At 35.3% G+C, this 25,621-nt stretch overlaps 1 protein-coding gene across 2 annotated transcripts in view; it reads right to left on the bottom strand.

The window, feature by feature from the left end:
• LOC150094140 (uncharacterized) overlaps positions 1-13,241 on the bottom strand; it is a 285,741-nt gene extending 272,500 nt beyond the window's left edge. For both annotated transcript variants that reach the window (XM_090411829.1, XM_090411832.1), the window contains exon 1: positions 12,960-13,241. The gene's annotated coding sequence lies outside the window, so the exon portion shown is untranslated. The remainder of the gene's footprint in view (positions 1-12,959) is intronic.
• Between the last annotated feature and the right edge of the window lie 12,380 nt (positions 13,242-25,621).

Below are 25,621 nucleotides of genomic sequence, written 5' to 3' on the forward strand. Positions count from 1 at the left end.
AATCGCCTACTAAGACAATAATTATACTCTAAAATATTCAACTTATGTAGTTCTCTACTTTACTATTGTAAAGTGTACTTTACAATAAATTCATGAATCTCTTTATCATGCGAAAATTGCCTCACGGATTTCTTTATATTTATATTGTATCAAATGTACTGTTAAATGAATGACATTAACTAAAATACATGGAACAGGAAAGGAAAAGATTTATTTGTGAACCCAGCATTATTTTCCAGCAGATAATTTGCATTCCACTTCTACTTCATCCTTCCATTCATTCTCTTAGCAAAGTTTTTTTTTACTTTTTCAAAAAATATAATTATTTGCTCTGAATTTTCTGACTTTAAAAGTCCAAAAAAAAGTAAAAAATGCAGCTTAATTTTAGTTAATTCTTACTTCATAAAATCCTCTTGTAAGAGAAACTTTAGATCGAATGTGGTTGTCAGCAAATATCAGTTACTTTCAAGTTTTTCTATCCAGGGGTATTTCGGAGTGTTTCTCTGGATCTTCATCTCGATCTGTAGGAAAAAGCCTACTCTCTAGGGATACTATTTTTTTTTTAGATCTAGATACAGAATCTCAAGAAATATTTAGAATCCATGAAGTAGCAGCCAGATTTCTCTTTTTTGCCCCTCTTCTAAATCTGTACATAGAATTATTTATTCCACTCTTTTCAATAAGAAAACAGCGTATTCAAATTCAGGATTTCTCTTCGTTCTTAGCACATCGCACTCTACTCGTCTCCTATTGCAATTAACTCTTGGAAAGACTCCATTGATCTCCAATCAATTTTTGAGATCAGCATAATCTAAACGTAAACGATATATGAAGATGGTCTTCATATACCGAAGGTGTATGAAGACCATCTTACAATTAGCATCTTTAACACATATCCCGTAGCTGATAAATGGACGCTGAAATATTCTTTAAACAAATTCGAATCTATTTCTCCTCCTCCTCCTCCTCAGACGAGTAACTGTTAAGAGGAGAATCAACTCCCCAAATTTTGGGGAAAAGCTCTTGATTCCAAGAAAGTAGCGTTCTAGAACAAGGGTAGTTCTTTAACGACACACACACACACACACACACACACACGGTATGCCAGTAATGTGAAACGCATTTGTTTCGGTTGTTTTTAAAGTTTTAGATAAATCTGAACAGCTGCATGAAATGTGAATTTTAGTATGGTTTAATATTTCATTCTGTCTGCAACTACTGAAGTCCCTTGTTCGTGATAAACATTAGTATTTACTTTAAAAATGAACTGAAAGCAAAATGAAAGTGTTTTTTTTTTTTTTTCTGTCTTTCCTTTTCTCTTTTTGTATGTGTAAAGTGATGTTTGGTAATGACTCTTGAAACCGCTTTTAGTTTCCCAGAATCGCTTAACTCAGCTCGTTAGAACGCTATTTGTTCTTGTGTTAAAAGAACGAGACATGCACTTTGAGAAGGTTAAAATGAACTTAAAACGTTTCCGCCTTCCTAGCGGAACTGTTGTGAGAATCTTAGCATTCCAGAGAAAGAACATTACTTAATCGAGAGCTTCTGTACTTGGATTTATTCTAATTCCCGTTAGAAGTTTCGGAATTGGCCAATGGCAAAGTTTCCTGTGTTACATAGAGAACTAGAGATATCAGCAATATGAACAGAATGAGAAAAAGAAATTCCAGGAATTTTAGTCCGGTTGAATTAATCTCAGCACAATAAAAGTAACCAGTTAACATACTACTGAATCAAGAAATACGATAACCGGAGGCTTTCGAGATGAAATGTCTCAGAAAAATAAATAAAACAAAATGGACGGAAAAGAAAACAAATGAAACTAACACAAGATCTGAAATATACAAACTCATTAATAGAAAAGATCAAAAGAAGACAACTTCAGTGGTATGGAGATGTCGAGAGAATGCCACCAAAAAGGCTACCCAACTTTGCTCTGTATGCAAAATTAAAAGAAAAAAGAAAAAATGGAAGCCCAAGAACTAAATGGATGATAACATCAATAAATGTCAACTCCGGATTACAAACGTATAGACAGCTCACCAGCCATGCAAGAAACCGAAGCTCCTGGAGGTTGTTGTGGAAACACGGAAGACTCAACCCGTCCCCGACGGAAGAGGACAGTAAGTAAGTAAGTAAGTATATGATATTTTAGAAATGCTAACTGATCAGACATCTTTCTTCTGGTCAGTGTTTCCGAAACCCAGAACTGCAAAACACAAAACAACAAAACAAGAAATTTCGGATTTTTATCTTAAAGTAATTCAAGGGGTAGTTTTTATGGACTTCATTCTGAAAAATCGCGGGTTAGCTATCACTGATTGGCTACCGGTGGAGATTGAAATGCTTCTTCCTCTCAGTCTCCAAAAGACAGATAGGGCTAAAACTGCCTTGCCTACTTTCTATAAGGGAATAAAAGACATTAGCTGATTTTTCTTTGATGTCAACCATTGACATCAAAACATAATTGTTTTGATGTTGAGCAACTTGGGGGGTAATCGATGTTTATCGGTCATTATTGGAAGTTAGTGGAGTAAAAACCAGGATTTATCTGCAATTTCCAATAATGGAGTGAAATAGAATAGAATTACCAAATCTACTACTGGTGATGGAAAGAAGAATGGAGAGAATCATCTTAGGAATAACACTGATGGATTGAAAGAGGAAGAAATGATCAGATCACAGACAAAAGTCTTGGATGCAATAGAAATTGGAAAAGCATCGAAATAGAGATGGACAGGACATCTGGCTCGAGGAACAGACAAACGATGGACCAGAAAACGAAATGGATACCAACCGGAAAGAGAAGACAAGAATACCCCAAAAACAAGATGGGCAGATGAAATAGAAAAACTGGCTGGAAAGAGACGGATGGCAGAAGACCAGGAAAATTGGAAGATCATGGGGGAGGCCTTCATTCAGCAGTGGATCGAAAATGGCTGAGAAAGAAGAGAAGAATATAATATAATAGAAAAGAATGACGGCTGGGTCTCCGCTTTATGAAACTCTTGGTCCTTCCCACGGTACGAATGTGAGATTATCTATTTAGAGTAGCAGAGTTTTTACCTCCCGGAAACCAGGATTTCTTCATTATAGTTAATGACCAATCGATTGCCATTATAAAATGAAACAATGATAGCAGTACTGAATTTGTTTTTCACTGCGCTTTTAAAAATAAATGATTGCTTTTAATTATATATGGAAAAATAACTAAATGGAATTATAGTTTGGGTTTTTTAACCGAATTTATAATAAAATAAAAATGTGAATTAAAAATAACAACAAGCAATGTCTCATAGTGATTAGTACTAATTAATTATATGTTTCTTATTGTTATTCAGTTTTGTATGTTTATTCCTTTTTATTTATTTTATATGCTTCACCCCCATACGCGGTTTCTCCGTTAACTCTGCAAGGCAATTTTCAAGAATTCCGTTTCCTCAGTGAGTTGGCACGATGTCCAAAATAGCGTTTTTGCAAGCAGTTTACTCTTGTCATGAGACAATCACGTGACGGTCGCGTACTGTTCAAAAGCGGGAAGCACTTTGGGCCTCTCGCAGAGAAAAAGGAAGGGACTCAATGTCTTTTAGTGCGAGGGAGGGAGGTAGTGATGTAAGAAGGAACAGATTGATTTAAGGTCTGCGTTCCCTCCTTTTCTAGGTCACAATTTTCAACATATACGCATGTGCGTCTTTCTCTTTCCCCTCTCCTACCCCTAAAGAGGCAATCCCTGCAAACTTAGGCATTATTATGGGTCAAGCGATTCTGACTAATATACACATCAGTCAGTTCAAATGATGGAAGTGCCAATCATTTTGCTAGTTTCATTTGTTTGGTTGTTAAGAAGGGAAAAAATTACACTTTTTTTTAGTTAACCATTTAAAACAGTTCTAACAGAGAAGTTTATTTTCTTTCTCTGTTTCTCGCCAAATTACCGGAAATTCCAAAGTAAAGGAAGAGGAGGAGACCTTGAGACAAAAGAAAATATGCAGGGGAAACAGTAACGGACTCTTTATTTAGTCAAACAGATGGCAATCGGAATAAATTTGGTTGGAAAACTGGTTAGGCAGAAGCACTTGTTTTTCACTTGTTAACATTTCAAAGGCTTCTCTCCCATTACAGCAGCAAACGGAATAATTTTGAATGGAGATAAACACTCCTGAATGGGGGTGTTTATCCAGCTACACATATCGTAAAGAGAAGACTTCCTTTTCGTGCCCTTCCATTAAGAAACACTTATTTTTGTTAAAAGGAAATTACTCGTAGAAGAAAATGTATATGAGAGCTGGTGTAACAGGGGACAGTGCAAGATATTTTGTTGCCAAAAATGAAGTTGACTTTTTTCATTTATTTTCTTTTAGAAGCTTTAGAAAATCTACGATGCAAGGTTGGCTGCATCTCTCCATTCAACATTCCGTGTTCGTCGTTTCAAGAGTCCAATGGATGTAAATGGCATCGAGTTGATCCTCGAGACCTTTTCCTTTTCTTGAGCACTTCTCGGACTTTTTAGTGAAGATCAACCTGAACGATTAGTGAAATGAAGCACTAGTTGGAATGAGAAGAATCTTGTGCAACTACATCTGGAAAATTTCTCCAATATTTTTCTAATAATACAGTATATGAGTAGTGAAACAAACTGATTAAGTTGTTTTTCGACTTTGTCAAAAAAAAAAAAAAAAAAAAAAAAAAAAAAAAAAAAAAACGTGACGTCCTTTTGAAAAACAACATGTCGAATTAATGCAATATTTCAAACTGCGTGAAGCAAAGATTCTCCCCTCGATGCTTGTGACTACCATTATAACTAGGCCTGTTACAGACATAGCAAAGGAATTATTGTAATATTTATCCATTCTCCTTACTACTTGAGGAATCAATACTGGAAGTATAGTGGAGTACGTCTCTCTTATGTTATCCTTATCCATTTTTCGCTAAGCTTAGCTCTTATATATTGATATCAGTGATGAGCTTTGGAGTAATGGGATATAATCAGTAAAAAAATATTTCTAGATAGTAGTTTTGTGAATGTGGAAGCTGAGAAAGAAATAAAAGATTTTTTTTTTTTGAAAGATGTCTTGGGATATTTCCAATATTTATGCATCCAACTACAGATTTTTCATTTTCTTGTAGAGTTGGTAAACACATTAAACACTAAAATTTACGGATCACTTAATAACAGCTTCACATGACAGTTTCTAGACTTAATTGTCATTGACTGAAATAAGTCGTAGGCAATTTCTTCAAAAAAATATTACATGACTTTGACCAGGATATTCAGGTTGAGTAGTCGGTAGTGAATTTCTCAATAACGAATTTCAGAAAAAATGGTTTCCAAAGCTGCAAATAAACTAATTTCAGCTTCGATAACTTCAATAACTTAAAGAGATGATTCTCTAAGTACCGTATTCAAGCAAAAATGGAACTGTACTAAATGCGGTCCATATTTCGGCTGAATAGCAGTGTAATAATTTTTTAAAATATTTCTTATCATTCCTGTTGCTTAATAGCTCAGGAAGTTGCGGTTCTTTAAGACCGCCAATCTGTCTGAAGCCACATCTTCCATATGAACAATTAATAATAAGATAGCATGGCTGAAGCAAGATCATTTGATTTTGACCAATTTTTGTAACAATCGTATCTAGACATTATTGTTACAATTTATAACGATCGCTTAGATATTGAAAGAATTATGTCTAGATATAGATGCGATTATTACAAACCGTAACAATTATGTCTAGATATATACACGATTGTTCCAAATCGTGAAGTGGAAATCATGATTGCTACAGGAAACCGTAAAAGAATTTCAATTCGTTTGGCACTATTAAACAAATCATGTCTAGATACAATAACAATAATGTCCAGGTGTAAACATGATTGTTTACGGGAACTATCCTAGTTAATTTTTTACTAAATTCTATTTTCAAAATCCAGAAATAGCATAGATTACTTCATTTCAAAATGATAGGCTCTTTAGAATTATGGTTACATGTATATTTATGGTTACTGGAAGCCAACAATTGCGCCCCCTCCTGGCGTTGTATTATTGCGCATGGATATTTGTATTATATTACCACTAAAACGGTCTAATTGAAACCAGAATTGAAATAACTCGACAAAACGTTATAATTTTTGTACTAAATATCATGAAACCGGAGAGGTATCATAATTTTGAAACATTTTATCAAAGTTGTGGCGATTTTTTTAATTATCTAATCTGTGGTGTAACCACCCATAGTATGAAACGCGATAGTGGATTCGAATGCAATTAAAAATATAATTGCAAGAAATTATTTACTGACGTATTCTAAAGCAGTGTAGATGTTTATCTGTAAGTTTTAATACTGTATTTGAACATTTGTTTTTCTCACTAAAAATCTAAATCAGATTTCTTCTATAATTAACTCAAGTAATATAAGCCTAATGAATATTACCTATCGGAAGACAGACTAGGGGGGGGGATGTGTGCATTACATATGAGCTTGAGTTTGGTGGATAAAAGAAACGTTTATGAGATGCACAAATTGGTGAGGGAAGTTTATTAAACCGATACTAATGTGGTTGTTTGCAGGGTGCAAAATGAAGGAAGAGCATTAGAATTTACTGTTGCAAGTTATACAGGAAGACAGTGAAGAGATTTTTTTTTTTTTTTTTTTTTTATTTGCTTGCGTTTAGGAATCGGAGAGGGAGAGAAGTGAGCGGAATGTATTATCGGAGGATGCTATGAGTGTGAATAGTAGATGCATTTATGGCACTGTGTGAGAGACCAAGAGAGTGTGGCAATTAGAAGGAGACCCCCGCGATGCGCTTTATGGCTCCATTGGAGTCATGATGATAATAATAATAATAATAATAATAATAATAATAATAATAATAATAATAATAATGAGCCTAAATGAGTCTTTTTTTATAAGAGTTAACTAATTGTAATCAAGCAACATTTGAAATTCTTTAACGACATTTAAAAGTAACATAACAGAAGGATAGTACAGCACGTTTCAAATGTTTCTAGTAAATATAACCTAATTTCATAAACCTTTCACCGAAGAAAATATTACAAACCATTAGGAACGAGAAAATCAGGAAAAAGAAAACGTCCTCCAAAGAGATTCAACAATGTCTGAGGCCGGACTAGGCCATTGTAGGTCTAAATCCATGAAAAGTGTGATGATGATAAAAATATTAGAGCCTTGAGGTTTTCAACTGATATATTCTTTGATTATGAGCCTCAATGAACATTTAATTTACATTTTTTATAATTTATTCACTAAGGAATTAAAAACTGGTCGACTTATCTTTTTCCAAGGAGAAAAGGCCCACATTTCTAGGAAGGAAAACCCTGCCATCTCCCTATGAAAGCGGAGCCTTTATAGTTCAGTATCGAAGATGACCTTCGGTCGAAAAGAATTTTCGATTCCCATCTAGGGCGCGAAGAACCATTATGAAAACTTTTCAATCGAAGGTGGGTTAGCCAGTCTTATACGAAGGTGGGTTTTCAATCCACAAACTGGCCAGAACACACGCAGACATAATAATGCACTAGCCGGATAACTTCAGTCGCTTTGGCTGTAATTCGAAACAACCAGAATCCTAAGAATCCTGCCTCTCTTTCAGTTTAAAATCCTTTATAAAATTCATGGCGTCCTAAAGGATTCGAAACCAGGCTTTTCCAATCAAAGAATCTGCAGTAATCTACGTTATTTGTAATTTTCAACTAAGAGTGTGTATGGTGTACTGTTATGAAAGAATAAGTAAATATAGCAAATATAAAGCACAGAAAAATTTCACGTTTAAGTTGCTGTACATTGAGTTATCGAATTTTAATTACGTTAATTTCTCTTTTAAATTAAATGGAACACTACAAAGGAAAAAATATCGTTCTTAAATATTATGTCTTAAGTAGCACAATTAGCAAACTAACAGCAAAGTGCAAACTTCGTTTGTGATTATAACGATTGCTTTCATAATCTTTTTTTGTTGCCCTTAACGCAGAAAAAAACATATTTTTTGTTGATTTCGATTTATTCTTCTTAGCATTTCAATTAACCAAGATGAAGTTTTAATATTCTTTCTTGCAAATGATAAATTTGCATAAATTTATTTGCATCAACAGCGAGTCCTTCACACTCACACTGCGTATCGCTTTCTTCAATTAAATCTTATCTACCCAAATTATCAAAAGAAATGACTATCACTGCCGATAAAAAAAAAAAATAAATAAATAAAAAAATTCCCACAGAAACAATAAAAATATTTTCAAAAAGAAAATTACAACAAAACACTTTCATACTCGTTTCACCAATATATGTGGCCTTAACACAAACAATCTACATTTAAACTCGCCCTCCTCTTTCATTCCTTCCTTCATTTCCGCATTACCAAAGATTCATACTACAGAATGGCAAACCATGAATCCCTTTTGACCTTCAATGGTTCAAAATTTCCTTGCTTAATTCTGTTTCATTCATTTGTTGCCTTTATTGCTCTTCCAATTCTGATCGATCCCCTTCATTGCTTATCTCTGAAGTGATTTTCAGCAGTCCAAACATCCAAACACTTAAGTTGCCATCCTTGGGAATTCGATGTCCATAACTGGAACTATCTTCTGTTTTCCAAATTCAGTTATCAAGCTGAAAGAAGCGCCCGGGTATTATATATCAACTCCAGAGGCTGCAATCTACAAATGTGGGTTTCAATGTCTAGTTTCAACCAGAAGCGTCATTTTCTCATTTTCTTTGAGCACTGACATAACGCAGTTGTCCAATGATTCAATGAAATACCAATTAATCCTCACCATCCTTCCTACACTCTTCACCTTTCCCCCTAAGTTTTAGAGAAGATCATTTCATTACACAGTATGAGACCCCATCCTGAGAACTTTTCATGCCTGAAGTGGCATGAAAAGTTCTCAGTACCTATTCACCCACCAACAGAAAGTTTTACCACCTTTTGTGGGTGGCGTCATTAAAAATCCCTTTCAAATGTACCGAAGATGTCAGCTCTCCTCTTGACAATTGATATTGTAACCATATACAAGCTTTTTTTAATGGAACGCCCCCGCCAAACGGCTTTCATTCTCACATTACAAACGACAATATCGCGTGATTTTTACTCTTCTGATTCAACCTGCAATAACTCTTGATGTAATGAAGGCCATCTTTTCCTATTCCGCTCAGACAAGTGAGAAATTTTGTCTTCTGCTTAAATGAATGATAATAGAATCTTTTCTCGTCGAGGCGTGGGGTGCAGTTTCTGGACCTCCATCATCATCCTTCTCTTCTATCTCCTGTATACATGACCAAGGCAAAGTGCATCCTACCATACCAAGAACACCTTACTACATGCTTGCTCTGGTCTTTTTGCGAAAATGATGGCAAAAGAATCCTGAACACATTAGATACCAACAAGTCTTTTGATCCTGATGGTATCCACGTTGCCGAAATGTGTTCAAAATTAACATTCCCTTTACAATATGGTATACTCATCTGGTATCTACCCCCTCCCCCTTCCCTTACCTCACTCCAAAAATAAGCAAATCTCCTCTGGAGACAAATTATGGAAATTAGAACCTAAAAACCATTTACAAGTATTCAACTAAAGTTGACTCAACCAATCACAATGGATGTGACAACATTTTTCTTTTAGGAAACTGTGATCCCTTCCAACAAAAACAAACCGGCTGGTGAACATATGCGGATTATTGTTGTTATTTGATTCTACTAATGTAATTTAAGTTGTCACGTTGGTTATTTTCGTATTATTCTGTTCTTCCTTTGGCAAGCCTGTCTGTTTTGCGAGGGTTAACATTCAAGGCTAACTCACCTTCAACTTTTCAGCAGAAGACAAGTTAGTCTTGAAAACGTCCCACGCATATTAAACTGGAATAAACGAGAGTACAGTTATTCGTCCGATAAATAAATTAAAAGAAAAAAAAAACCTAAAGTTTTTAGCAGATTTTAGCAGTTTTTTTATTCCAAGTATTCCCAGAACAAAGAGGTAATAAAAACTCCGAATAAAATGTATTAAAAAAAAAAAAAAATTGCAACTTTTGCACAAGATACAAGAAAACATTAATACATCCTGTCCTAAGTTATGAACAGGATTGTGAATTAATCCAATAACTTTCCATATATAAATCCAACAAGTCATTTCCCTCTGAAAAGCTAATTTCCCTAGAAGATTCAATGGAACCCGATTGTCTTAATGTAAACATCAAGTTGTGGATAGGTTGGCTGTTGCATTACACATCAGAAAAATAAAGTGCTGTCGCTAGTTATTTGCCAGAGATCCTTTACAGATGGACGCCTTCTAGATGAGAAGCTGTTTTAGTCGTAGATGACAGACCAGTGCCCATCTGGGTGTAAAATAAATAACCAATTCCGCTTTTTATATTCCCTTATGTGGTTCCTCGTAACATACCAATATGACAAGGTTGTTTATTAAGTAAGCACGAAAACAATTTCCCAAGTAGAGCGTTCGTCCATATGCTAAACCCAATGGCGCGGAAACAGGAAAAGATCTCCCCTCACCCACCCCCAAAAAAACAGTAGTAATTTATTTTCCACCCATGATCCGGCAAACGACAAAAACTGCATCAGGTTGAAAACTAAGTTGGTTGTCCTCAAGTGAAATGAAAATTCTTTGTACGAAATCGAATAGCAAAAACACGTTAGACACAAGGGATTTTTTACTTATTATCTTTCCCCTTTCATAGGGAAAAGATAGTATTAAATATAAAAAAATAATATTTAATTAAAGTATTTTTTTAAAGCACGATATTTTATTAGGTAATATTATTTCATATGAAATAGTATCACGCAAAATTTTAAAAGGGTAAATTCCGAGACGACTTTTAACCTCTAAAGCAAACTATTATTCTCAAGCAAAGGATTCGAATTACTAATTACTAGCAATCCAATAATATTAAATTCTGGAAGTTGGGGAGGGGGATATTCCTTCCCCAGCTAGTTCCGCTAGTGCTCACCAGCTTACCAAAATGGCTCTGATTCCTTTAGTGGTTGCATGAACACCGCGAGCAATAAAAGAGAGCGAAATGGTGTGAAATGTGCGAACCGTACACGTCTCAATCTATGTGGCCTCGTTTTTTCTTGATTTCGCTCCACTAAGATTCGGTTTACGGTCTACTTTTAGAGAAAAATCTGTTTTCTTCGTATATTCTTAGACACGAGCTTCACTATACAGGTGTGAGGTTGGGGTGTAATTTTAGATCATGAGATTGTGGACACTTATTTTTTAGTTATTTCATTTAATGGAAATTCCAAAATTAAACAAATATAACTGTGCAGCAATGCTGTATTATCTACAAACAAATTCATATTAATTTCGAGTGGATTTTGACCGAAATCTCAGATAAGCTTGTAAACATGCAATATGAAATTGCTCACAAGCACACAATCGATAATTTTGAATAATTTGACGATTCTTTCCAAGTTGTTGATATTCTGGCACATCGCTGGAGAAAATTTTATAAAAATAATTCACATTTTTTTCAGTTGTTTTCATTTTCATAAGTTCTGTTTAAATAAGCAACTGTGGCAATTTGATTAATTTCTTTTGTACTTCGAAATACCCTCTGATCATTGTTCAGTTTGCTGTGACAGTGTTTCCTTTCCGTTCTTAAAACAATGGCACCAGCAATAAAAGAAATAAAACAATAAAATAAAAATAATAATCTTTATAAACAAATCTCATTTTTTTTGTTCCTTAAGTATGTGAGAAGATTGCTTTTTAAATATGTTAGAAAAGAAAGGAACTTTAACTTTTTTTTTACATTTAAATATAAAATAAATTCATAACTAACTTGAAATAGTGTCATGCATTGTTTTCAGGATGATAATCTAAGCTCAATTCTGTACATCACGTTTTAATTGCACTGTTTGTGACCTTCGAATATAATTTCGCTTGGCATCTGTTCAATTATCCGTATTAATAGCAATTTGGTATTAGGCGAGAATAAAGATGAAACTCGAGGGGAAATCAAACAATACAAGCAGTTAACTTGAACCCTATTCGTATGAGAGAGAGCTGATGTGGGAATAAATATCTAAATGAAACTTTTTTACACACCCCCCTCCTTAAGCAATCAGTTATGTCATTTTTGTATCTATTTTCACCATTTAATTTCGCCTATTTTGACAATTAGTTTAACCCTTAATGACATTTTTTTTTTTCAATGCACTGATCAAGCAAATTTTATTTTGATTTATTATGTGTGTGTGATGCATTCATGATGAAAAACCATTTGATCTTCATGATGAATGCGAAGGAGGATTGCTAGCAAATCAAATAGGCAGTTTTTGTTTGTTTGTTCACATTATATCATTACGCACATTATGTTTTGAAAGTCGAAGTTATATGAAGTGTGATTTCTGTAAAATTATATATTTAGGTATGGAAATCTTTAAAAGTGCGTGTTATACCATCGACTTTTTGGCTCTTACATGTATGAAAGAAAGAAAATTATCTCCTGTTCCCAGCGTGGGCATTCTTATTTTATTCAAAGGGTGCAAAACACTTCACGACTAACATAATTTGTCAAGTATAATTTACTTTTCTTCCCAACAAAGAAAGTTGTTACACTCTGAGCGGAATCAGCAACCAAATAATAAAAACAATAAAGGCTTCATGGTTTGGATACATGGAAATAAAACTACGCAAAAGAGTTTTAAAAAAAGTAGGCTTACTACCAGAAATCAAATCTCGCAATAGTTTCATGAATAAACTTAGTTTTCCTACTTGGTATAGATAGTGAATTTTGATTCCTTTTCAATAAATGTGGTGTATGTTATTCAATTCTCGAAGCATTTATGTAAGAAACAGATATTCATAGAGATTAGGTACATCATTATAGGACTGTTATCGTAAGAGTGATGCACCTATTCCCTAAAGGGCGAATACAATCTTCATCAAGGTGCATGCTTAAAGGAACAGAGGGATCTTACCTACTAGGCCATGCTTTCTTCAAAAACGTTTGCAACACCCGAAAACTAGGTAGTTAGCCGAGTTGTTTCCGCAAGGGTGGGGACAAGAGGAAAAGAAAAAAAAAAACAAAACGTAAATATTCATTCAACAATCGGGCCAAAGGACACAGAGCTCGCTCCCACTCACAAAATTTCTTGCACTTAATGTCATCTGACCTTTCTTAACAATTAGATCACGTGGGACTATACAGACACATTTTAAATCCCTCGTGCAGCAACTGGCTACCAGTGACCACGAACTACAACTCGACCTGACTATGACGATAGAACGTTTGGCTAACCCGCACTTGTGCGCAGACTCCGATAGAGAGAGCTCAGTCTCCGTCACCAACCCTCCAATAAAGACATAATAAGGCGTCTCCGCTGGCAGCACTGCATTCATAGCGGGCACTCATGAGTGGCTGTTCTCATCACCGCCCGCCTCCAATGGTGGTCGGCCAAGGCCGTGTCGTTGGCCTTGTGATCCAGGAATCTGTGGCCGGCGGCAGTGCACCGTACATTTTGTACATGCATGTTCTGCTCAGGTCCGGACCGGACCTTAGTAAACAATGCACTGGTGCCGTTCTTTTTTTTTTTTTCTTCTTCTTTCTTTCTTCTTTTCTTTTTCGTGCAATCTTTGTCTGCAGTATTCTTATTATATCATCAACTGGATTTCTTCAGTCTTCCCCTTGCCGTTTCTCCTAAGAGATGGGTCCGTGCGTGTCTGCCACATCTGACATTGTAAATGATTTCTGCTTTCCTTTCGTCGATGACCTCCGTGCTCGAGAATGCCAATTAAAATATCCACTGCGTGATACCATCCGTCTGTCTTCTGAGATATTTGTTAATACAGTTGTACTTCTAGCGTGTGTATCTGCCAAGGAGCCATTGGTGGTCAAGGGATTCTTATTTACGTCAATATAAATTAGATCCCCCCCCTCTTCCTCTTAAAAAATAACAATAACTTTCGGTGATGCAGTCGGTTTGGATACATGGAGCGCCATCTGTATTAGCGATGTTTACTCCCAAGTCCGATAAAGCGTAACCGAAATACTTCAATGAAGACGAAAGCACCAGCACCCTGTTTGCTCCTCCCCACAGGCAGGCGTCACAAATTTGAACAGTGCAACGATACAGATGTCGTTGGTCACGGTCGCTGATCAGGCAGGTTCTTGGGAGTCAAGATGGAAAAGTCAGAGAATGGAGAACTCTTTCGTTTCGCTCTACAGATCACCTTGGCTCGTCCCCTATTGAAGGCAGTCAGGAAAGCAGCCAATAACGTGAAATTACCCGACTAACATCCTTGAAAATTCCCACGACAGTTTAGAAGGATCACACAAAGGGAGATTTTTCGAAGCGAAAGGTATCACGCCATACAATGACGATTATATTTTTTCTCTGATAGGGACTTAAATATTTGTTGTTGTGCTATCGTAACGCATTTGAAGACTTATAGGATTTTTACTGAAAATATATTTGGAAAACTGGACAAGCGCAACAACTAATAGCGATGGATTTGTATATCTAAAGGCGTCAAATGGTTGAAAGGCATCTCAAACAAAGAACATTCAGAACACTAAAATGCACTGCAGTTTGTAAAGCTAGTCTCAGCTTTCCTTAAAGCAAGGATGCTTACGTTTTGAATAAAGAATGGGGAGAAAAAGTAATACTACAATTATATGATTGTCAGGGTTCACGCGATAGGTAGGTTAAAACCTGTATTGCACTACAGAAACTCAGCCAGCATTTTTAACTGAGTGAGCACGTTATTCCTGCAACCGGTCACTACTGGAGTTTTTCGTGTTAAAAGTTGTAATTAGCAACTAAACGTTAGGAATTCAGCTTGCTTTTTTGACTGAAAGTATTCTATCCATTGAAGACTTTACCTGGGGGAAAAATGTTTTCTTATCACATTACGAGATTGTCCCGACTTTGATGGATTTCGATTCGGCTTAGTTTTGATAAATTTTAATTAAAATTCCGATCTTGTTCATACAGAGTTCTTAACTTGCCTGTTCTCTCCAGTCCGCAGGTTATGGATTCGAATCCCGCCTTGGGCATGGATATCTGTAAATGTCTTCGGCTGACGGATGAATTTCATTGTTGGTGCGAGACTACCACTCTGCTTATTGGAGATCTGAAGTGGCTCGAACAGTTCTATGTTTCGTTTCTAGAGTAGGGTTTCCAGTTTATCAAAATCTGAGGTCATCAATGATGCTGATGTGCTATAGTACTTAGTAGCTACCTTTCAGGGGCGAGATTGACCCATCACATGGCTCGACAAATTATGCAAAGCCCTACATGGAAAACATGTGCTCGCTCAATACCATTCCCACCATTTTTCAACGACATGTCCCAATAAGCCAATAGCAGCGATTAGCAGTGTTGTATATTGGTTGTAGAGAATTTCTTTGGGTGTGAGAAATCATTCGAAGAAGGAAAATTTGATAAGCACAAAAAATATTAAGAAAAACAGCAGCTATATATATATATATATTCCAAAAATTAAAACCTGATTAAAAATAAGGAAAACAGAAACACTTAAAAAAAAAATAATAATTTTACCAGAAACAGAGATTGATTTCGTTAGGACCAATGTTAAGTCTGAAGATCTAATAGTCCTGAGCTTGACATTTATGGAATTTCTTTCAGATATTCTGTTTTCAATGAGATAGAGCAACAAGAAACATAAGTGTTTTATCAGTAAAACTGTGAATGAGATTATAAAAAATAAATATAAATGAAGCGCATCTACCATCAGTAATTTGAATAGTTGCGGTAAGATAGTTTTAGAAAGCTGCTTATTTAAATTAAACTTAAGATTAAACATGTGCCTAAGATAATCTTAGCGTAATCATAAAGAATTAAAAGGGAGTGAAAACTGAAGAAAACAATAAACAGAATGCGAGAGACGTACTTAAAAAATAAAGAAAATAGGAATGCACTAATTTATTGTTCCTTAGTGTGTCACCGATAATAATAATAAGTTTTATCAGCTCGGACCTGCGCTGCACTAAATATTTTTATGCCTTAGGCAGATTACAGAATTCCGATTATGTCAGTGCTCTGTTTTGAGTTGCTCACCTCCATAATGGAGTTTGTAATTTGTGTGTGTGTGTGTGTGTGTGTGTGCGTTTTCATTTGAAAATACAAGCATAAAATTTAATAACGACACTGGCCGGTGTTATCTTAATAATAATAATAAAAAAATTAATTATATGAATTGAAATCTGTTTTGATTTCAATTCATATAATTTGAAGATAACCGCAACACACGAAAATTATAATAAATAAAATACTGCTAGTTCATGTATTTGTATTTGCATTGCATTCTTGAATATCAAAAGTCAGTGTCAACTAGTCAGAATTTTCTTGGAATTTTTTTATTCCAGCAGAACTCAGCTACTAGAGTGACGTACATCAAACGATCAAAAGAAGGCTTGTTTTTTAATGTTTTTAAAGTTGAATACAAATTATCAACTATATTTGATGTTTCTCCTCCATTCGTGCCTCTAAGTAAGTGGCCTGATGCCTTATATGCAAAGCAGGCCATTCGTTGAATACTTTTCTAAGATTTCAGATGATTGTATAATATTAACATAATCTTAACCGAAGCTCTGAGTCGGTAAATATGTGTTGGTACAAATTCTCAGGTTGTTTGTTATTTAGAAATACATCTTAAGCAACTTAGGCTGGATTATTCTATTTATTCTTTTGAATGGTTTCCTCTTTTTTCAAATTCTAGGAAGTCAGTAACAAGTTAAAAAAAAAATGAAATGAAATGAAAAACGAAAGCAGGACACGTTCCACCACTACACTCGTATATAATACTAAAATAATTCAATTTCGCGTTAAATCAACTCTGTATCTCTATGAATTTCAGGAACAAACACCAGGAGGCGTAAAACACTTCCATCAGTTGTTACAGGAACAGCATTACTACTAAAAATTAAAAAGAAAGTAGAATCATAAAAGAAACAAGAAAACTGAAAATGTTAAAAATTGAAGAAAACAAAGATGAAGGGAAAAAAAAAACATAAAGAAATGCGTACCATATAATATAATATAAATTCTTTCTTCTTGATGAGGGAATGAGTATGATCTTGAAGTAAATAATGACATCAGAGAGGTGATAATTAGTATCATAGGTGAAATTTCATCATAAGAGAATTAATTAGCAGTAACTGGGATAAGAAATTTAGAGAGCATTAAGCGGGAGATACTATTTAATAGAAATGATACTAACGCAAAATAGATAACACCGAACGACATCTTGAATGCCTGAGTTTATTCTGAACAGTAAATTTCATAATAAATCTGGAGGTAAGTGGACGAAGTTCTCGAAGAAATACTTGTAAGATAAGCTATAAGTTGTTGAGCTGTTTCGGAATAACAGCCAAAGCAACCAAGGCTGGGCAATATATTATGCTGTTAATTGAATGAGTTCTCCCAATTGGTTTGCCTGTATTGCGAATTGAAAAACTGTACCACCTCCGTATAATACAAGCGACAACTGCAAGCAAAATTAGATTTACATTCATGTTCACAGAAATCGCATCAGCTTACATAAATATAGTTTTCAGTAGTTAAATGGTCATTTTCATTGGTTTATCATTAGATATTTTTGTATTGCATCATCTATCATTCCATAGGTTTCTGTATAATGTAATAGTTTGCTGCTATTGGACCAGAATTTTTTATGCTTCGACAGCAAGGGCTAGTATTCGCTTTTTTTTTTTTTTTTGTGCTGAGATTGTTATGCTAATTAAGTGCAGTTAACACCTCACAGAAAACGTGGGATTCAAGCTTGGAATAGAGAAGGCTATTCTTCTCGTGAAATAGCTAAACTGGTATCCCGCAGTCCTACGCCTGCGGTACGCCTGTTGTCGAAATCGAAGGAAACTGAATCTGCAGAAGGAAAGAAGGGCAAAGGAGGAAAGTCACCGTCTACACTAGGGTTTCCCAAACTATGTTCCGCGGAAAGTAAATAAGTATTCCGTGAAAAATTATCAAAAGTAATATGAGCCTGGAATAGTTTTAAATGCTGCGACAAGTTCAAACATGTTTGAAAATCAGGCGCTCTTCACTTTGCCTGTGGATTGTGCTATTAAGGCCAGCTCGCGCTGGCCTTGACTCAGCCGGCCGCGGTTTGTCGACACCTCCGAGAGCGAGTGAAGTACGGAGGTATGTATTCTAGGAATCATGCGGTCACAAGCAAGGTCAATGCAATGCGATGCGACCCAGCACACCTGTAGTGTGCACTGTCGCATTTTTTGCGATGCGATACAGACCGCTTCGGCGATAGTGTGCGCCTTAGCTTTATTGAATACGAGACCGATGATACTCGACTCTAACCAAGGTGTCCCGTTAAAATTTCAGGATTTGTGAAGTGTTCCATCGTAGAAAAAGTTTGAGAAACGCTGGTCTACACCATGCCAAGATCGAGTAATAAACTGACTCTGCCTTAAAAATCACCATACGTCGTCCGGAGAACTGCAACGGGACTGAGAAGAACAAACGGAAGTTATGACTGTCAGGAGAAGACTCATTCGACAGGGATCGATAGCCAGGAGCACTAAAAATAAGCCCTTGTTAACCAGTAAGATTGGCTCGGTCAAATTGATGCAAAAAGCATGCCAAATGGCCTCCTGGTCAGTGGAAACAAGTAATTTTTTTCTCACATAGACCCAGCCTTCTGCCTAAAATTAATAATAGAGAAAAGAAGAGAATATAATTTAGAAACACATATTGCATTTATTGACTTTGAAAAAGCATTTGACAAAGTTAAAAGAAGTATTTTATTTAACATATTAAAAGAAAGACAAATACCAAATAATATCCTAAAAGCTGTCACAAGTATATATGAAAATAATCAAATACAAATAAGATTAAATCATGAGCTATCATATACAAGAGAGATAAACCAAGGGGTCCGACAGGGATGTCCCCTCTCAGCAACTCTTTTTAATATCTACTTAAATGAAATAATAATAAAATGGAGTAAAAATTTACATCAAGGAATTAAACTTTCTCCTACAGTTAACTTAAACACTCTCGTCTTTGCAGAGACGACCAAATAATAATTACAAATTCTGAAGATAACTTACAGAAAGCTATTTTAAATCTAAATGAGATATCCAAAGATTATGGTATGATAATATCAAAGGAAAAATCAAAAACTATGGCCTTTAAAGGACAAGATCCAGCAAGAACTAAAATAGTATTAGATAACAAGATCTTAGAACAGGTGAATTCATTTAACTACCTAGGATGTATGATCACTTATGAAAATGAAAAAGATATAAACATAAAAATTGCAAGATATTTAAAAATAACAGGAGTAATTAACTCTATATTTAAACCAAACCTAGTTCAAAAACAAACCAGGCTAAAAGTATACAATACACTAGCCCTACCGATCTTAATGTATGGAAGCGAAATCTGGACAATAAAACAAAAAGACAAACAAAGATTAACAACAGCAGAAATGAAGTTTATGAGAAAAACTGCAAAGTATACCCTATTTGATCACAAAAGAAACGAAGATATTATGAAAGAATTAAACCAAGAACCAGTAATTGAAAAAATTTAAAAATATAAACATAGATGGATGGAACACGTTCAAAGAATGAAAACAGAAAGATTACCAAAACAAGCCTTAAAGTACAAGCCATTAGGAAAAAGAAAACCAGGACGTCCTCTTAAACGATTCAACGATGACTTCTAAGGCCGGAACAGGCCATACTAGGCCTAAATCCTTGATACGTATGATGATGATGATGATGATGATGAGAAAAACTTTAACCTGAAGGTGCCAGTTCCTGCAGACAGACAGTTCAAAGACGATCAGGGGAGAAATTCAACCCTGACTGTTTGGTGTCAACACTCAAATTCACAGCCAGTCAGATGGCCTAGGACTGCATGTCGTATCATGGTGTTGGTCGATTGCATTCACCTTCAGTGAGTCCACTTGTCCATTCACCGAACTAGAAAATTTTAGAAGAATTGCTTCCTACCATCAGAGACTAATTTGCTGTAACGACGAACTGCATCTTTCAGGATGACTGTGCTCCTTGTCATAGGCATAAAGTGTAAGTAATGCTATTATCACCCTAAAATGTACCATACGAATTGAATTTAGTACTTAAAAAAACTTTAGCTTTTGTTGTTAATAAGTGGCTCAATGAACACTCGATTCAGCGACTACCGTGATCAGGAAACAGCCCAGATCTCAACTCTAAATACTGCACAAGAAGAAGCCGAAAACTTCAGGAGCTCCAAGAATCCATTATAAGTTTTTGGAACCATGAATTGTTAGTTGCATCCACCAGGAAATTGATTCTATCCATGCCCTGCTGATGTTAAGCTGTAATAAAGTCAAGAGGAGGACTCATTAAGTACCAAACAGCAAAAAGTGAATTTTTAACGTTGAATGAGTAAAACTGTGTAGTTGAACTAATTTTGATACCGGTCTCGGTTTTTCTAGTGAAAATATCACTGTCCTCCATTTTGAAATATTTGCAAATTTGTAGTTTGTCGTCATTTCCTAATTATGTCACATCTTAGTGTGACATAATTAGGAAAAGTGCCAAATATTAATCAAAAATAAAAATGTTATATCACCTTCTTCATTATTTGTGACAATTATTGTATTATTACCCCTTTTCAAATAGACATTCAAATTTAATTACCAAAAATCATAGAAACCTCATCACCTGGCTACAGCAGGCGATGCGGTTTCTATGAAAATGAGTGTATATCTGGCCAGGAATGTCAAGATTAATCCTAAACGCTTCTGTTGATATCTAAAAAAGAAGGAAGAGTACTATAATGAAATTAAGTGTAATCAACTACTCAGGAATTCTTTATCTAATGATGTAACATGGGAAGAGGAAATTAGTGATATCTCGAATCATTTTGCAATTGATAATATAGTCAGGTAGAGAGATCTCCTTAGTAATAAGCAGATGTGTATCGGGGTTAATCAAGTCACGTTTTGATTATTTTTAATGACAATCGCAGAAGTCTTCAAGGACGATTCCAATCCGTAATGGTAGTTCATTGCCTAAAGTGGAGACTGTGGACCAGTTAGGGAGATTGATTGGAAACTGATTGACTAGTAAACGACAATATACTGTGACAAACGTAAGTATATTATAATTTGGCAAGAATCTAGTATTTGGTGGATAACTCAACGGAATAGGCTTTAAAAGGAATTAACGAATATAAGGCGTTGAGTATTTTGACTGAAAACAAATTCGAACACAAATAAGATTCGAATACAAACAAATAAGAATAATATTGCTACTTTTTTTTAGGAGGAAAGAAGTTATGATACCCTTATGTAAGTTCTCGGCACACTAATATTGGGTATCATGAGAATCCAAAGTTAGAAAAGAGTGCCCTGAGTACGTAATAGTTATGAGTTTATGAGTTGTAATTTCTTGAATATATCTAACAGGAGATGGAGATTTAATTGAAATTGATAACGCGATTTAAGAAATATAGCAAGATAACAGGAGTCTTACTCTTGTCTACAACCGCCTAGTTGGGACAAGTTTAAGACTCCTGTTATCCTATCTCATATAATATAATAAAATAAAAACTCGCAAAAAGTTAAAAACACATTTAATTTAATGTGTTTGTGGTTTTTTTAATGTTTTTACGTAGTGTCGTGTAATAGTGTTGATGTCATTCGTTAAAATTCGTTTAACCATGTTGTAAGGGTGTTTGTAATGGCTTCAAGAGGTTGCAAAAATTCACATAACATTTTCTGCTACATATGCGGGGAGTTAGTGGTAAAAGAACAACGCAGAAACATTACAGAATTCGCTAAAAAAAAGTGTACTATGCGTATTTTGGGATGAAACTTGGTGACTTAGATAAACCATGGGCGCCGCATATAGTATGTTCCATTTGTGTAGAAAAACTTAGAAGGTGGTCGAAGGGAGAATCCGTTTCGGAATTCCCATGGTATGGCGGGAATCCCGCAACCACATCGATGACTGTTATTTCTGTTCTTTGAATGTTCGAGGTTTTAATGTGAAAAATAAAAAAGACATTTCCTATCCTAATTACCATCTGAAATACGTCCAGTAGAACATGGTCTTGAAATACTCGTGCCAACACCTCCACAAATTTTAGAAGAACCACTCAGCAGCGATTCAAACGAAGTTGAAGATTTCAATGATGACGAATACAAAGATAGTGGCCCACCTGAACTTTTTTCACAGACCGATTTAAACGACATGGTCAGAGATTTGGGTCTTCCTAAGGAATCTGCAGAACTGCTGGGCTCGAGACTAAACAAAAAGAATTTGCGTTAGCCCCTGGCACTACTTTCTCATGGTTTAGATATAGAAAAAGAGATTTTCTTCCTTACTTTTCAGAGCAAGGTGATTTAGTTTACTGTAGCGATATTCCCGGACTGATAAGCAAATTCAACGTAAAATATGAAGTCATCGATTGGAGGTTGTTTTTCAATTCCTCAGAAAGAAGCCTGAAATCTGTGCGTCTCCATAATTACAATAAGTATGCTTCAGTACAGTAGTCATTCCGTGCATTTGAAAGAACGATACGAAAATTTAACCTTCATTTTCAGCAAACTTAAGTACAATGATCATGGATGGACAGTTTGCGGTGATCTTAAAGTCATATCTATGATTTTGGGACAACAAAGAGGACACACCAAATACCGGTGCTTTTTGTGCGAGTGGGACAGCTGAGATCGAGAGCAACATTGGATCAAGAAGGAATGGCCAGAAAGAGTCGCATCAGAACCTGGAAGTAAAAATGTGCTACACAAAACTTTGGTTGCTCGGGAAAAAATCCTTTTACACCCCCCCCCCCCCCACCCTTCACATAAAGCTGGGCTTGATGAAGCAATTTGTCAAGGCTTTGTCGAAAGAAAGAGAGTGTTTTAAATACATCTGTGCAAAATTTCCGGGATTATTGATTATAGCAAAATTGAAAGAAGGTATTTTAATCGGTCCGGACATCAGGAAAGTTATGAAGGATAAACTGTTTGAAGAAAAAATGGCAGCCAGAAGCGTGGAAAGCTTTGAAAGAGGTGGTGATTAAATTTTTCGGAAATGACAAGGACCTCAACTATAAAATGATTGTGGAAGACATGCTACAGAAATTCAAGGATTTGTGAGGCTCCATGAGTTAAAAGTGCACTTTCTCAACTCTCATTTAGACTACTTTCCTGAGAATCTGGGAACTGTCAGCGAAGAGCAAGGAGAGCGATTCCACCAAGACATCAACGAAATGGAAAGAAGGTATCAGGGCAGGTGGAATGTCAACATGATGGAGGCCTATTGCTAGATGTTGCCCAGAGACCACCCGGGAAAAGAATTTCACAGAAAAAAGTTCAAAAAGAAGCTTTGAAGGAAAAAGACACCAGAACGAAATATAACGTATGTACTAAAGATTAATCTTTAATTACTTTAATTTAAAAAAATGTTTCTAATACTTTCATTTCAAAAATGTTTACGAAAAATTTTAAATACTGTTATTTTACTTAATACAATGCGTTTTAAAGCTATTTTACTGTAATATTGAGATCCATTTTGTGAAAAATCCTTATGTGATAGGAAAAAATGGAAGAGATATTTGAAATCAGTAATCAAAAATAAATCAGAAACAGTTAATAGTTTCCAGACAACTTTTCATGACTCGAATTTTTCAGGCCTGTGTAATTATTATGGGCGAGGATGTGTTAATTAGAATTAAGAAATTTAATTCATTAACCATTATTATACACATATAATTCAATTTATTTATCAAAATGCATCCAAACAAGATGGTAATATTGACTCATCTTCAGTTCAACCTAGAAAGATGAATAACTGAAGATGAATGGATTTTACCATCTTGTTCTGATGCATATTATCTTTGAAATAAATTTACTAATTATTTGATGTACGATGATTACATGAAATTGTTGAATCAGTTAGTACTAGTTATGTGAGTTTAACCATTACAATAACCAATACCTGTGTGCAAAATTGAAATAAAATAACTTAATTTTAAAATGATTTAAATTTATTTTTATAGCTTAATTTTATTTTAAAAAGGATGTGAGAAAATAAAGGGTAGAATTATTTGGAGGAGGAGAAGTTTGATTAGTTGGAATTATGACCGAAGCGACTAAGGCTTTTTGGCAAGTATATTATGAATGTCCATTGGGCTTAGAAGCCATTTTTCCTGTTTTGGGCAATGAAAACCTTGAGTTTTGTGGAAGAAAGCCGTTCTACCTTTACATGAGCTACGCTAATTCACTTCCTGTTTTCACCGCTTTTCATTAGCAAAAAGAAAATCAGTGAAAGGAAATAGTTTAGCTACGTGGGTGTTCTGAAACGTTCTCGGCCTCGACAATAAATGGCAACACTATCGGCAAGTTTTTTTTTTTTCTAAGTTGGTACATCTGTCATAAGCATCCATTTGAAATTGTAAGTCATTCTATCAAGTAGTTTGTATTATACAGCTGTCTCAAACAAAAGTCTTGTCTTTATCCCTTGAAATGGATAAAATTGAGTATCGTGCGGTAATAAAATTCTTTGTAAAAGAAGGTTTAACGCCAAAAGAAATTCATTCAAAGTTCATAAAAGTTTATGGGTACTCTTCTCCTTCGTTCTCGACAATTAAGAAATGGACTGCCGAGTTTAAATGCGGCCGTACCAGACTTAAAGATGATCCACGTGAAGGACGTCCAAAAAGTGTAACAACCCCAGAAATCATTGACCAAATGCACGATATGGTATTGGATGACCGGCGGGTCAAAGTGCGTGAAATTGCTGAGACTATAGGCATTTCAAAAGAACGTGTAGGATATATTTTGTCTGAAGAATTGCAAATGAAAAAGCTTTGCGCAAGATGGTTACGCGCAGATCATAAACTGATTTTGTGCGTCGATTTATTACTGTAGATGAGAATTGGATTCACGATTACACACCAGAATCCAAACAGCAGTCAAAACAGTAGACAAAAGCCGGTTGTTTAGCGCCAAAGATCATGGCATCGGTGTTTTGGGATGCTAAAGGCATTTTGTTTATTAATTATCTTGAAAAGGGTAAAACAATAACCGGGGAATATTATTCCGATCTTTTTACCAGACTAGACGAAAAAATTTGTGAGAAAAGACCCGGTTTGCATACGAAAAAATCATCTTTCATGAGGACAATGCACCGTCCCACAAAGGTGTTTTGGCAATGGGAAAATTAAGGGATCTGCACTATGAATTGTTGGAACATCCACCCTATTCTCCAGATTTGGCTCCCTCTGACTTCTATCTCTTCCCAAAACTAAAACTCTTCCTCGCTGGACAGAGTTTTTCTTCGAATCAAGAGATTCGAAGAGGGGTATTTTGCGGTTTTTACTGAGAACCACTACAGGGACGGGATAATGGTGCTGGAGCATCGCTGGAATAAATGTATTAGTCTTAAGGGAGATTATGTTGAAAAATAAAAATAATTTTGAAATTATAAATTCGTTTTTTCATTGTTAGGCCGAGAACTTTTCAGAACATCCGCGCATATTGGTGCGAAATGCTTATATGCAGGTGATAAATGTCGTTAAGCGTCAATTTGCTTAAATGCGTTTATTACTACTGAGTTATCAGTATTTTGGTTTCATAGTGTGGT

The sequence above is a fragment of the Typopeltis vanoorti genome, chromosome 22 (genome assembly GCF_054136105.1).
Source record: "Typopeltis vanoorti isolate ZY-2024b chromosome 22, IOZ_Tvanoo_1.0, whole genome shotgun sequence".
In the NCBI taxonomy this organism is placed as follows: Eukaryota; Metazoa; Arthropoda; class Arachnida; order Uropygi; family Thelyphonidae; genus Typopeltis; species Typopeltis vanoorti.